The sequence below is a fragment of the Taudactylus pleione genome, unplaced genomic scaffold (assembly GCF_031769625.1).
Source record: "Taudactylus pleione unplaced genomic scaffold, aTauple2 ptg002904l, whole genome shotgun sequence".
Taxonomy (NCBI): Eukaryota; Metazoa; Chordata; class Amphibia; order Anura; family Myobatrachidae; genus Taudactylus; species Taudactylus pleione.
In genome coordinates this window covers 20822-36661 of record NW_028287272.1, presented here as the reverse complement: position 1 = coordinate 36661, position 15840 = coordinate 20822, and the positions used below count along the sequence as shown (strand labels likewise).

The window sequence follows — 15840 nt, the reverse complement described above, 5'->3', positions numbered from 1 at the left end:
TATACATTTTTCTCTTCTCCCCACAACTCTTATTCTTGATTGGACAATTTTTTTTTGCCCCATAGGTTCTTACATCTCTTACCTCTATTGAACCATTGACTTGGTCAGACCATGCCCCGATCACTCTTACAATATCTACCAGTCTTCTTTCCCCTACACCTTGCACTTGGCGCTTAAATGAAAGTCTTCTTTCGGATGCTTATTGTAAACTTCAGTTGGACCAGACTCTCACTGACTATTTTGAACTAAATCACACTCCTGAGGTTTCCAGCCCCTGACAAACCCAGTGATCGCAAAATTTGAGCGGGTTATGTAGTGTATGGCTGTGCTACATGCAGAGCACCGCAACAGCCAATCACCGGTGCCATGTCAACCAGTCCCCACCGCGTTGTCTCCTCAGCCAGCAGTTAGCTCCATCCAGCCACACAGACACTGGCTGGCCCACGCCCTCCTCCCGGGATTGCCAGGCCCCTCCCACTGTTTGGGAGGCTCATAAATGCATTCAGTATGATATACCGCTGGCCGCAACGGCAGCCCGACAGAGGAGGAAATCCCGATCGTCCTAAAGGTAAGTATAAACTAATCTAATTCTACCCCCTAACCCTCCTTTATGGTGCCTAACCCTAACCCCCCCCGTGTGCCTATCCCTAATCCCCCCTCTAAGTGCCTAAACCTAACCCCCCCTTCCCCGCCACCTAAACCTAAGTCCCTCGGTGGGGTGCCTAACCCTAACCACCCCCCGGGGGTGCCTAACCCTAATGGTGCGTACACACTGGGCGATTAAAGTGGACGACTGAACGATAACGATATCGTTATCGTTCAGTCGTCCACTTTATCGTCCATTTTTAAGCCCAAAAAGATGAACGATGACGACGACGCGCGTTCCCGCGGGTCGTTCGTCATCATCATTCATCGGGCTGACATGCAGGCCAACCTGACGATCTCGTCAGGTTGCTGCATGTCAGGGAATGGGGGAGAGAGCCCGGCGCTGAACGATATCGTTAATGATATCATTCAGCGGCTGTGCTCAATGTCATAAACGACATTGAGCACAGCCTGCCGGGGACACACTAGACGATATTGCTCAGGGAGCATATCGTCTAGTGTGTATGCACCTTAACCCTCCCTCCCCCTAACCTAACCTCCCAGAGGGGTTGCCTAACCCTAAGTCCCCCCTGGGAGCCCCTAACCTAATCCCCCCCCTTAGCGGCTGTCCACGCCCAGCGCCCGGCATCACTTTGATCGAGATCCCGGGCGCCGGTCTCCCAGCGTCGGTAAAATGACAGGCGTCTAGATTTAGACACCTGTCATTTAATCCTCGCCGGGATTAAGTAGTTGGGAAGCCGGCTGTCGGCATTGCGAACGTATACCCTCTCAAAGGTAATTGAAGGGTAAATTGATTGGTCGTACGCCACAATTGCTCCAGCAAATTAGATTGTTTGAATTGAAACACAAAAAGGGGTATTCAATATGGGAGCGAAAAGTCCGTGCTGGACTTTTCGCTCCACATCGGAGATTTTCCTGTGATAAAGTATCGGGCGCGTGCCCGCTTTATCCCCGTATTCAATATAAAGCCTACGGAAACAGGAACCTGCGAAGTGGGATCTGCGAAAAAATACAACATTTCCTGTAATAAATTGTAGGACCCCCCTAAAGATGTAAAAACATGGGGGATCACTATGGGTACCCCCGTTTTAGCCTGCAAATGAAAGTCGGGGATTTAAATAGCCGCAGCAGGTGTTTTTTTCCCAACATTGAAGAAGTGTTGCAGAAGAGCACTTAGGTTATTTTTTTAATTTTTTTAAGTGGTCCCATCAAATTTGAGGTACATGAAAATGGGTACTAGCATATTTTTATGTCACTAAAGTAAGTTTTAAAAAATTCTGCAATTATGCACCTGCCGCTAATAGCCTATTCTAGAAAACACCTGCCGCATACTTGCAGAATAGCCCTGAACCTATTTCCCTATTGTTAAACACTTTTTTCCTTTTTTTTTCACCCCAATTTTAAATTAATTTTCTGGGGTGTCCCTATTTTTTTTTAAAACTTTTTTTGACACAGTTATTTTTAAAATATCATTCCCAGGGGTGCAGGCTATTTTTTTTAAGCCTGCACCCCTAAACCCCAATTCTGCACTTTTTTTCGCCACATATTCAGTGGTGAAAAGTTATCCCTGTTTTTTTTCAAAGACTTTTCGAACCTGCGAAAAGTCTTTGAAATTGAATACGGTGTAAAACCAAAACCAGCGAAAATGACGTCATTGGTGCGAAAACATCGCAAAAACTGAGTTTTCGCTCCATATTGAATACCCCTAAAAGCCTCTTTGTCAGCTGCAGATCAGAAAGCTTTATCCTTGGCCCGATCTGAATAAATATATATAAATATATAAATAACTGGTAATAATCTGAACTCAATAAACTATTGAATGAAGGAGTGAAAAGAGATTTTTGTTTATGTAAAAATCATTATTTTCAATGGGGCAATAAACCAGGTAAATTATTGGCACGGGCCTTGCGGGCTCAGAGAGCGGTATCTTTTATAGAGGTGGTCAAGGATGGGACTGGTAGAGATTGTAGATTGACCCCCGCTATTGCCTCAACATTTCAATCTTACTATTCGCAGCTGTATAACCTTTCGTCCTTGGGCTCTTCCGCAGAGGTTGGCGCTTTTCAGGAGACTGTATCTAATTATCTCCGGAAGGTTAGTTTCCCCTCTATCTCCGACGGGGATAGAGACTGGTTAGACAGCCCATTTACATTGGAGGAATTGGAAGAAGCTCTAAAAAACACCACTACTGGTAAAAGCCCAGGCCTTGATGGCTATACGGTTTCGTATTATAACATTTTTAAGACCACTCTTTTACCCAAGATGTTGTCAGCTTTTAACTCTGTGGGGCCTATTCATCATAACTAAAGTTTCCCAGGAGGTAATTAGGTTTAGAACTCGCATGGAGTTCTACCTAATAACCGGAGGAATTCATCATTCCTCCACCCTATAACTATCTATTCCGAAAAGCTGTCATTTTTGCGATAGCTTTTCAGGAAATAGACAGTTATCCCTGCCTGCTCTAACTTACCGCAGCTGGAATCAGTGCTGCACATGTGCTGTTACATCTGTAAAACCAGCGCATGCAAAGAACTGCCTACAGATGCGGTAATTTTGTGTCCCCCCCTCGGCTCACCTGCCCCCCCTCCCCCCGCTCACCTCCCCCCCGTTCAGCACTTACCTGCCCGCGCAGCAGCCTCCGGCTCCGTCTGCTATGCTGTCATGTGGTCTCCCAGCAGCACACAGTACTGTTTAGAAAAAAAAAAAAAGTTTTTTTTATTTTTAAACTTTATTGTGCTCTGCTGTGGAGAACACATGACAGCATAGCAGACGGAGCTAGAGGAGAGACCAGAGTGCCGGGAGGACTGAAGTGCGGCGGCATTAGCGCACGCAGGGGGGGTTTCTGTGTACCCAGAAACCCCCCCTGACGAACCCAGTGATCGCAAAATTTGAGCGGGTTATGTAGTGTATGGCTGTGCTACATGCAGAGCGCCGCAACAGCCAATCACCGGTGCCATCTCAACCAGTCCCCACCGCGCTGTCTCCTCAGCCAGCAGGTAGCTCTGTCCAGCCACACAGACACTGGCTGGCCCACGCCCTCCTCCTGGGATTGCCAGGCCCCACCCACTGCCAGGAGCAGTAGCAGCAAGGGACGCACACAGTCTTCCCCCGCTCCCAGACTGGACTCGGAGCGTCATCCTCACGCAGCCACGCAACTTGAGACCCGGAAGTGGAGCACAGCAAGGTGATCACAGGGAGTCTGGCTCACACAATACAATGGCAGTGTCACGGCCAGGGTTTCTTGGCATGATACCTGCCGGGTATTACCTGTGAGGTCGTTATGGCGGGGGGTCTCTGGAAGCGGTGCTGGTGTTTGTCGAGGGGCATTGGCTGCGCGTGGTTCTGTGTGGGCACATTGTCACTAGGCCTGGTGAGGTCTGGCGGTTTTTCCGTTCCGTGGGTATGGGCGCTGCCATCTTGCCTGCGGCCATGTGATTCCGGCTGTTCAATCTGGTAGGTCATGTGCTCATTCCAGCCAGTCACAGCACGGTACTGAGTATTTAGGAAGGTCCAGAGCCTTCCTTCCTTTGCCAGTGCAACGTGTTTCTCAGCTGCGGCTGAGAGAGAGTACCTGTGCCTTACCTGCCTTCCTGTCGGTTACGCGACTAGCCTGAACCTTGCCTGCTCCAAGCTGCTGGACTTACCCTGCACCCTCCATATACCTTCTTACCTGCCTGAGTACCTGAACCTGCTGTTTCCCTGCACCTTGCTTCATTTCACTCCCAGCTGGACTTCACTACCTCTGCCTGCATCAGTTACAGCTCACCATACCTGCATTTAGTTACAGCTCATCATACCTGCATTTAGTTACAGCTCACCATACCTGCATTTAGTTACAGCTCATCATACCTGCATTTAGTTACAGCTCACCATACCTGCATTCTGTTTTCATCTCACCATACTTGTATACTGGACTATTCCTGCCTGTCACTATCTGGACATTTTCTCATTAACCCCCACTACAGTTATCAAGTGCACTTTAGTGCTATACCTGGACTTTTTCATTTGCCATTCCCATGTCTTCTGTCACTTATTAAAAACTCCACTTTTTCATTTAAGTCTACATCTGTGTCTGCTCCTATCACCACCCCGGGTCCACAACAAATTCAGAACCTCACAGGCAGCAGTTGCACCACGCCACCCCCCCCGCGCTTAGAAGATGGTTGAACAGACATAAGGAAGGAAGGTCAGTACACCCGGCTGCACAGCGCTCTTTCACACAGTACTCCTCTCTCACATACACACAGTGTTATATATATATATATATATATATATATATATATATTAGTGTGTGTGTGTATATATATATGTGTATACTTATATATTTAAAGTGTGTGTGTGTGTGTATGTGTGTATATATATATATATATATATATAGATATGTATATATAAACCCCCCTCCCCCAAAAAAATCCTGGGCGGTGGAAGCTGTGGCTGGAGCGTGGATTCAGGTAAGTGTATTTTTTTTTCTTTTTTTACGTGTGTATCTGCACTGCATCGGGGGGGGGCACTTCTGGGTGCATCACTATTGGGGTTGGGGACTTCTACTGGGGACTACTATTGGAGGGGCTTCTGCATCGGAGGGACCTCTACTGGGGGGGTACTACTACTGGGGGGGGGGCTACTGCTGGGGGCACTGTATCAGGAGGGGGGACCTCTACTGGGGACTACTACTGGGGGGCACTTTATAGGGGGATCACCACTGGGGGCCTGCATAAGGGGGACCACTACTGGGGGTACTGCATAGGGGAGACCACACCTGGGGGCACTGTATAAGGGGCACTGGATAGGGGGGATCACTACTGGGGTCCTACATAAGGGGGACCACTATTGGGGGCACTGCATGGGGGGGACTACTACTGGGGGCACTATATAAAGGGCACTGCATAGGGGTACCACTACTGGGGGCACTGCATTGGGGGGGACTACTACTGTGGGCACTATATAAGGGGCACTGCATAAGGGGGGACCACTACTGGGGGCACTGTATAAGAGAAACTAATGGGGGCTGCACAAGGGGGACCACTACTGGGGTACTGTATAAGGGGCACTACTAGGGGCCTGCATAAGAAGGACCACAACTGGGGACATTGCATACTGGGGGTACTGTATAAGGGGCACTACTGGGGTTAAGTAGTGTTCCCGCTAGGCTGTTTTAGCAGGGCGTGATGCCCTGCCCTCCTTCTGGAGGGCAAAAAGCACCCTGCCCTCCAGAAGGAGGGCAAAAAGCACCCTGCCCTCACAGCTTGCGGATCCCGTCTTTACCCACGGGTTGCAGTGTCTTGCGGGTGGGGAAATGTGCGGTGACCCAGTCACCGCCGGAGAATAGACGCTTGGCGCATGTGGGGCACTATATAAGGGGGCTGCCTGGTGTGTCCGTAAGTGCCGGGCACGCCCCCAAGAGTTATGAAAAGGGGACGCGTCTTATAGACATGCCCCCTTTTCAATGGCCATGCCCCCTTTTCAGGAGCGCGCACCGAAGAGTGAACACTAGTTAAGGTGCATATGGAAAGGCATGTTCAGAGCAACGAGAAATGGGTGTGTGTCATGTTGACACATCCCATTTTTAAGTGACCACATCCATTTTTTTGACGCGCACATAGGGGGGGTCTCCATTTTTAAATTTGCCCTGGGCTCTAAATGCCCTTGTTACGCCACTGCTTGTATGTTGTTCTAATATTAATTATATTTGTGTGAGCATAGACTAAGAAGTGGGAGGGGTCATGAATAGTAAGGGGAGGAGGCTTTGCCTGGAGCCAGATGCTGACGTGAGGTGGGTCTGTGTGCTCTTGAAATTCCAGGGCCTCTCTTTAGTCCCAGTCCGGCCCTGGATCAAGGAAAGCCAAGCCTACCAGGTTGGTATCTACAAATCTAGGCTGAAAAATGGCATGAGTATTTTGCAAGTATACCTATTTGTGATTTTAGTTGAAATAAATACATTTTGAAAGTAAGAGTCAGAGCAGCAGTACAAACGCACAGTGCTTATATCATACCTCCCAACTGTCCCGCATTTAGCGTGACAGTCCCGTTTTTCTGGGACTGTCCCACTGTCCCGCCCGCGGGCCACAGTGTGCCGCGGTGGGGGGGAAGTTGGGGGAAGCATACACGTTGCTCTGCTATGCGTGTGTGCAGAGGCAGAATAGACGCTGTGCGCATGCGCACAGCATCTATTGAGAGTACAGGGGGGAAGCCCGGGGGCTGCCCAGCATCTCAGAGATGCTGGGCACGCCCCATTAGTGATGCAAATGGGGGCCACGCCCCCTTTACGACTAGGCTACACCCCCTTTTTGGGGGCGCGCAGGTCCCGACTCTCTCCCAGCAAATGTTGGGAGGTATGTTATATGGATCCACTGGGGTACGGAAACATTCACAGGTGTATGGCCTGCAGCGTCACAGTGCTTATATGGATACACTGGGGTACAGAAACATTCATTGGGGTACAGTCTGCAGCGTCACAGTGCTTATATAGATACACCGGGGTACGGTCTGCAGCGTCACAGTGCTTATATGGATACACTGGGGGATATGGCCTGCAGCATCACAGTGCTTATATGGATACACTGGGGGATATGGCCTGCAGCGTCACAGTGCTTATATAGATACACCGGGGTACGGTCTTCAGCGTCACTGTGCTTATATACACTGGGGTACGGTCTGCAGCGTCACAGTGCTTATATGGATACACTGGGGGATACGGCCTGCAGCATCACAGTGCTTATATGGATACATTGGGGTACGGCCTGCAGCGTCACAGTGCTTATATGGATACACTGGGGGATACGGCCTGCAGCATCACAGTGCTTATATGGATACATTGGGGAATACGGCCTGCAGCATCACAGTGCTTATATGGATACACTGGGGTACGGCCTGCAGCATCACAGTGCTTATATGGATACACTGGGGTACGGCCTGCAGCGTCACTGTGCTTATATAGATCAGGGTTGCCTACCCTCCCGATTCGGGCGGGAGCCTCCCGATAAACGGGTGCAGCTCCCGGCCCCCCGGAAAGGCAGGCAAGCCTCCCGCATGTCTCCCCCTGTCTCCCCCCCGCCAGTACCTGATAAACCCCCTTCAGCGGGGGGCCGCTGACGCGATTTGCGTCATTTTGGCCCCGCCGCCTGCTTTACAATGCCTGTATTTCGGCATTGTGTAGCGGGGACGGGGCCAAAACGACGCGATCACGTGGCCACGCACCCTGTCACACCCGGAAACTGTCTTCAGCCCACCCGGCCACGCCCTTTTGCTGGCCACGCCCCCTGTTCTGCCGATCTGGCTGCTCCCTCCCGGAAGGAGCAGCCAGATAGTCGGCAAATATGATATAGATACACCGGGGTACGGTCTGCAGCGTCACAGTGCTTATACGGATACACTGGGGGATGCGGCCTGCAGCATCACAGTGCTTATATAGATACACTGGGAGGGATTTGGGCTGCAGCATAATAGTGCCTATATGTACAGCACAAAAAAATATACTTTTTAACACTTTTTGTTTTTACTTTTTATTTTATTTTTTACTTTTCTTGACTTTGTTTTACAGCCCCTGGATGGACTGCACACCCCCTGGATGGACTGCACAGCACACCTCTGAATGGACAGCGCAGCACATCCCTGGATGGACAGTACAGTGCCAGATTAATGTCCACATGGGCCTGGAGCTGAAATTTATGAAGGGCCTATTGTGTGCCGCTGCAGGGGGTGTGACCAGCGCTGCAGCAGTGTGACTGGTGATGTGGGGGCATGACCAGTGTGGTATAGGTGTGATTTACATAGGGGTATGCAGGTGGCGGAACTACCGGCGGTGCAGCTGGTGCATTCCACTGGGACCCACTGCATTAAAGGGTCCTGCAGCTAGCTGCATTATAATGAGTTAGATTGAATGATTATACACCACCGCGTGACTCCAACCCGTCCCAGTGGTAACATTATGGAATGATGCGCTGCCTGTGGTCTTGGATGTGATCTGGCTGGAGTTGGCTGGGCCCCCTCTCCTCCCCTTATATCCTCTCTCCTACTTGCTCCTCCCGATCCCGCCCTGCTTTTCCCCGACTGGCCTGGCTCTTCCTCTCTGAGGTAGTCCTTGCCACTGGTGCCTGGGATCTGATGTCACAATTTCGTGACTGTCCCCAATGTTAAAAAAACCCAAGGAGGAGAGGAGGATCCACGAGCTGCAGATCTGGGATCACGTAAGTAAATAGTAATATAAGTAATATATTTGTCATCCTCTCCCTGTCACCCAGTGCCTGTCATTTTCTCCGTCACCCACTGCCTGTCACACACTGCCTCTCTCCCTGTCACCCTCTCCCTGTTACACACTGCCTGTCACCCTCTCCTTGTCACCCTCTCCCTGTCACCCACTCCCTCTCCCTGTCACCCAGTCCTTGTCATCCTCTCCCTGTCACACAGTCCATGTCACCCTCTCCCTGTCACCCTCTCCTTATCAGCCACTGCCTGTCACCATCTCCCTGTCACCCTCTACCTTTCCCTGTCACCCACGGCACTAAGAACTTGTGGTGGGGCAGAGGAGGGGGAATTGGTATGAAATACCGCCGTGCCTAACCATAATCCCCCCTCTAAGTGCCCTTCCCCGCTGCCTACACCTAAGTCCCCTGGGGGGGTGCCTAACACTAACCCTCTCTCCCCCCAGCCTAACCCTAACCCTCCCGGGGGGGTGCCTAACCCTAAGTCCCCCCCGGGAGCCCTAAACCTAACCATCCCCCCCCACGGCTGTCCGCTCGCGGCGCCCGGCATAACTACGATCGGGATGCCAGGCGCCGGTCTCCCGGCATCAGGGAAATGCTGGGCGTCTACATCTAGACGCCCGGCATTTCACCCTTGCCAGGATATGACATTCGGGAAGCCGGCTTCCGGTATTTCGGTATTTAGGCAGTCGGCTTCCCGATTGCATACCGAGGAGGGGGGCCCAATACATATTTCTGCACATGGGCCCACCAGTCACGAGTTCTGCCACTAGGGGTGTGGCCTGTGTTGTGGGTGTGTTTTGACTGTATACAGTGCCATAACTACAGGTAAGCGACCGGTGATGCTGCACTGCTCTGTTTGCAGCACTGTCGCTACCCCATGGTCCTTGTTACTGGCTAGCAGGGTGCTTGCACCGTGCAGCCAGTATCACTCCTGCAGTGCTGCCCAGTCAGACACTCTGCAGTCTTTGCAGTGTCTTCAGGATGCTCCGGGCGGTGTTGCAATTCCAGGCCCCTCTACAGGACAGCATGACGTCATGCACTTGGGGGGCAGTGCCAGACACAGGGCGGTCTGGAGTAAGCTGATTGCATGTGTGTGTGTGTGTGTGTGTGTGTGTGTGTGTGTGTGTATGGGTGTGACATGTATGGATGGCTTGTATAAAACACACTGACCCGTTTATGTAATCAATGTTTCAGAACTTGTATTTGTCCTTTTGGTAATCCTGACAAAGGAATGAATACAAGTTATGAGACGTTGATTACTTAAATGGCTTTTAGTGTGTTATACAAGGAGACAGTAAAGCTGAATGAGAGAATGCCAAGAGTGTGCAAAGCGGTCATCCAAGCAAAAGGGGGCTACTTTGAGGAATCTAAAATATAAAACATATTTTGATTTGTTTAACACTTTTTTTTGTTTACAACATAATTCCATATGTGTACTTTCATAGTTTTGATGTCTTCAGTAGTAATCTACTAAATAATTTAAATAAACAAAAACCATTGAATGAGAAGGTGTCTCCAAACTTTTGACTGGTACTGTATGTATATATATATATATATATATATATATATATATATATATATTATATATATATACTCCTGTATCCACCTAATTTAACACACACATATATATATATATATATATACACAAAACATACATAAATAATACACAGAGGGCCGGCTAGCGATGGGCGCTCCGTCGCTCCGGGTCTCGCACCAAAAGGGGGCGGCTGTCGAAGTTGATCGACAGCTCGCCCCGTTTTGGAGGCGGGCAGGGGGGGTGGCTGGCCAAACAGAGGCGTTCCCAAGGAACGCCTGCCGTTTGGAGGCGGCCCCACTGACATCACGAGTGATGTCAGTGGTGAGCTTCCGGCTCTATTAAGAGCCAGAAGCTCACTGGGGCTTGCGGGATCGAGACCCTACCGCAAGGGTCTCGTCGCAACACCCGATGGTTGAGACCATCGCGACCATCACCTGGCAGCTCGCAATAGCTGTGGATGATCACCCACAGCTATGCGAGCGGCCAGGAGGCCGCACAAAAATAATAAAAAAAACGCCCTGATTCAGAGCGAGCGCTCTTTCAGAGAGTCCAGCTCTGAATCAGGCCCAGAGGCCAAACCTTACACTGACCTGTTAAACTGAAGTGACATGCTGGGCTGCAGTGCCTTCCATCCTGAACTAGGCGATTGGTCTGGTGCACAGTCACAGGACACAGCTTTGCAGTAGGACAGCCCAGGAGGCGGAGCTTAAGGCACATAGGGGCAGAGCTTTGACTGCCAGTGGTGGGCGGGGCTTAGGTCGACCAGCCGAGAGGGGGTTGTGGGGGTTACGATGGGCTCAGCTTTGTGTGGTCGGGAGGTGAGTGAGCTGGACAGTAAGTTCGGCTGTCGGTGGTGATGGGAAAAAAAACTTTATTCCTGTCTGCACTGCAGTCAGTGTATCCTGTGGGCCTATTTTCAATGGGAGGCCTGGAGCTGTAGCTCCACCCGCCCAATTGTTAATCCGGCCCTGGGACAGTACAGCACACTCAACCAGCCAGCCTTCCCTGCATGGAGACTCGGAACCTGAGCCTGACTTGGATCCTACTTGGAATCATTATGTTTGGGTTGGTCCGGTTCTACACGTGACAGTATCCCACACACGGAATGACAGGGTGGGGCAATAGAACTGAGACTGGTGTACTGTGAGAAGACCAAAAATGAGACAATACAAAAATATCCGCTGTAAATCAACTCAACATAAGTCATGTAAGTCGGTGGGTTAAATATCATTGCGTCAACTGACCCACAACTTCTTGGAGTTAAAGAATTGATGCCCATGGGGCAGCTGGATCATGATGACATCACACTCTAGACCATTTGGGATTTGGTGGCTTTGGATGCTGTGTTTAGAAGAACTGTTTGGTGGAAGTGTCATGGGATCCAGTGAGATTTCAAGCTTTGCGAAGAGTACTTGGTCCCGTTCCACTGCTTTCAGACTGAGTATTGACTTGTCTTTAAGGGCATGAAAGGGGAAGTACCGAGGATACTAATAGCTGTGCTGGTGTTGATCCCTTGTGATCAGTTGGAACTCTCAGAGACACTCAGTTGATTAGGAGGATTTTGCTAGTTAAAGAATATGGACAAAGGTGGGAGGGTCAACACAGCAGAGAGTGAATTTCATCAAAGCACATATGGTTAGAAGGACAGATTCACATATTTGGAATAACAAGGAGAAAATGATTTTAGCCAATGCAACGCACAGAACAGGTCTTTGCAATGTGGTCTCTAAAACAACCACTAGGTGGTGCAACAGGACGGTAATGTAACACTTAGGGGCCTATTCATTAAACATTAAAATTATCTGGAGATAATTAGCTTTAGAACTCTCATGGAGTTCTAGCTAATTATAGGTGGAATTCATCATTCCACCTCTCCATAAGTATCTATTCCGAAAAGCTGTCATTTTTGCGATGACAGCTTTTCGGGAAATAGATACTTTTCCCTGCCTACACTACCTTATCGCATCTGGAAACAGTGCTGCGCATGCGCTGTTACATCTGTAAAACCAGCGCATGCGCAGCACTGCCTACAGATGCGTTAAGTTTCGTACCCCCCCGATCCCGCCCCACCCCTCTCCCCCCTCCGCTCACCTTCCCCCCCCCCCCCCCGACTTACCTGTCCGCACAGCAGCCTCCGGCTCCGTCCTGCTGGTCTGTCATGTGGTTTCCCGGCAGACCACATGACAGATTAGAGAAATTTTTTTTTTTTTCTTTTTCTAAACTTTCTTGTGCTCTGCTGGGGAGCACACATGACAGACCAGCCTCCGGAGCCTGAGGACGGAGCAGAGCGTCGGGGGACCTGCACACGCTGATACAGGTAAGTGGATCCTGATATTCGCCACCTCACAGTGGCGAATAGTAACTGCATCAAATTCCGAAAATTGATAATTTTCGGAATTTGATGAATACCACAATTTCCACATCCCCATACTAATGTATGGGGAGTGTGGAAATTAACGCAGGGGAACTTAGCAAGGAGATATCTGTGATATCTCCTGTGTTAAGTCTGTTCATGAATACCAAAATAACGTTATTTAAGGAAAATTTCCTTAAAAACGTTATTTTAGTGTTGATGAATAGGCCCCTAAACCAGAAAAAAATCCTTATGTGGTTAAAAGGTTTAAGGCTTTAAATGTAATGTGATAGTTCTATAATATAAAAAAGGGGTTGGGGGTGGAGTCGAGTCCGCACTCTTAGAGAAAAGAAAAGCAAAACGTAACTTTTAAAGAATTTTTTTTTTTTTATAGAAGTTGATGTGCCTTACATTTTCTGTAATGGTTAAAAACACAAAAGGACAGTAGATGCAAGGAGTTTCTACATGCAACCCTGATCGCTTACATCTCTAAGAAAACATACAGTACATGCATGCAAATGTGACTGAAATCACATATGTAATGGGTAGAAGAGACATAGGACCTCATTCAGAGGCGGTCATAAGCGGCCGCTCAGTCGTACGCCTAACGACCGAGAAACTGAAAAAGGAAGCAATCGCACAGCCGGTCGGTCGCAACCAAAGTGACGCCCATACGTGAACAATACACCTCCTCTGATAGTAGCTAGCGATTGAGTCAGTCGTCGTCAGTCGCTGTATGTTAATTTTCTTCTGATGGTTGCGGCCGCTTGTGTTGTGTTGATGCCCACAAAAATTAACAAAAAACCATATAGAATAAACCATCCTCATGAAATTTATTTATTCTTATTATTTGCTAATGCAAACTCAGCTGAATCAATTACAAGCTAATTAACAGTGTTATTAGCTACAACAAACAATTATTAGTTGCTTGCATTGTGTGGCACAAAATAGAAACATCAATCCTAACATCAATAACATTCGATAGTATCGATTGTACTCTGGGGCTTGTGGGAGCTCCTACCCTACCTTAAGCTGTACGATCAGCCAGGCCTCTAACCTGCTCGCAGAGTGACGTTTTACTACTTCCGGCCTTCTATGTCGGTCGTAGCAGGTAATTTATGTACGCCCCTAAAATGCCCTGAAAACGGTGAGGAACGCCTGCGTTTTCAGACCACCACTCCCGTCAACACCCACAAACGGCCTTTCATGTCAATCAACTCTCGGAAGCCACTTCCTGCTCATAAGCCGTATGATCGACAGCATTTTGGATTGCAAGGTCTCGTACGTACATGCGCACAACTAACCGTACGCATGTGTGGTTTTGAAACATCATATGCGTACGACTGAGTGGCCGCTTACGACCGACTCTGAATGAGGTCCATAGGCCGGGATGTACTAAAGGCGAAAATGCTGAAAAACCCCTGAAAGTGCATTTTTCGCGGGTTTTACTGCATTCCCCAAATGTACTAAGCACCGGAATGCGCCCTAAGAGGTATATTTACTACAGTGCAGGTTTTTAGAAGTGGAGATGTTGCCCATAGAGTGTACTGTCATGGCCGCCCAATAAATGGCACCTCTTCCCGGCAGCTGAGAAGCTGCCATAACCATGTACTAATGGAGAGCTCAGTGTCAGACCATCAGCTGCCGCTTCCGTCTATCTATAGCCTGTCTCCGCTCATTGGTATCGCTGCCCCTCAGCAACTTCTTATGCCAGTGTGACACATACGGTGCCCCCCCCTCACCCACAACTGCCTGTCCCACTTTCCCCTGGCAGCAGCCCTAGCCACGGACCTGTGCAGCAGTCCCTGTGCCCCTCCCTCACCCACAACTCCTTGTCCCACTGCTCCCTGGTGGCAGCTCTAGCCACAGACCTGTGCGGAGGGCCTGAGCATAAACACGGCTGCAGATCTTCCTGACCTGGATGTCAAGAAGGATGCACCAGATAGAGCTGCGAGTAAGAGGGCATGGGAGGCGGGGGCCTGGGGCACCAGCGACTGAATATGGGGGCAGATCTTTGGTAAAGCAATCTTCCCGGCATGTGAAGTAGGCGGCAGTAGACTGGGAATTTTGCGATTTGTAGTCCCACCACAGTTGCAGTCTTACAATATCTTGACTCAAACTCAGTCCGTGGTTTTCCTCTCCAACATTGGTATCAGGAGGACTCTGAGCCTCATACTAATTGCACTATACAGGTCACTATCTTATCTGTCCAGCTGGTTTGGTGTTGTATTGCAGCGTCTTACGCCATGCATGGCGTGAGACGCCCTCACGCAATCGGAGACGTGCAATAGCGTCTCCATTCAATCCTATGGAGACGTACTCCCGCGGACGTGCAAGTGCGTCTCCATAGAACTTAATGGAGATGCGATCCCGGACGTCCCTGTGGTGCGTGGCTGTATATACTATATGATAGATAAATAGATAGATAGATACCATATTTATTTTCCCTTTTTTAGGAGGGGTGGCCAAATTATAACTTGCCTCCGGGCATCTGGGATGAACTTACGCCACTGCTTTAAACCCCTAAGCTGTAGGACAGTTGCACATCATAGCTGTATAGATAGTAGAGGGTTAATCTGTTTCAGTGTGTAGCCAATGATAGCTATTAAGGCGTGGTGTGGGAGGAGCTACAGTTTACTTAGGGCAGCTGCAGATATGAGACGGCCTCTTTTCAGCTTTTTCCCCTCTCTCCCAATTCTTTATTTTAGTTTTTCTTTGCCTATTTTTGATGTTGCTTTTTTTCTTTGACGTTGGGCGGGAAAGAACTGCAGCCGGGAGGTCAGTGGGCTGATTAATAGGTCACTCCCCTTTGATATACCTTTTGGCTGATTGTCGCTGCTGGGGTCAGCAGCCTTGGTTGGCTAACCGTGCGTTGGAAGGTATGGGGCAGTCTCGTGTGACCTATGGACTTTCTGAGTGGGCAATTGGCCCTGCAAGTTTTCCTAGTCATCTGATTTGGTAGTTGCTGACCTCTGATGGCTGCTGTTTCTTTCGGCCATCACCATAGTGAAGTTATTGATTGATTGATAATTAATAAAAAGGCTGACCAGTTTAATATATGCATTAAGTTAATGTACTAGTGTCAGTTGTCGATAGGGCGTTAATCTTTCTTTTTTTACTAAGGGGTCTATTCAGCAATG

The 15840-nt window shown here is 49.2% G+C and overlaps 1 protein-coding gene across 1 annotated transcript in view; it reads left to right on the top strand.

The window, feature by feature from the left end:
* Positions 1–15840, top strand: part of LOC148431093 (vitamin D3 hydroxylase-associated protein-like) — a gene marked incomplete at its 3' end in the record, with an annotated part of 34793 nt that overhangs the window by 3363 nt on the left and 15590 nt on the right. The gene's annotated exons all lie outside the window — the stretch shown is intronic.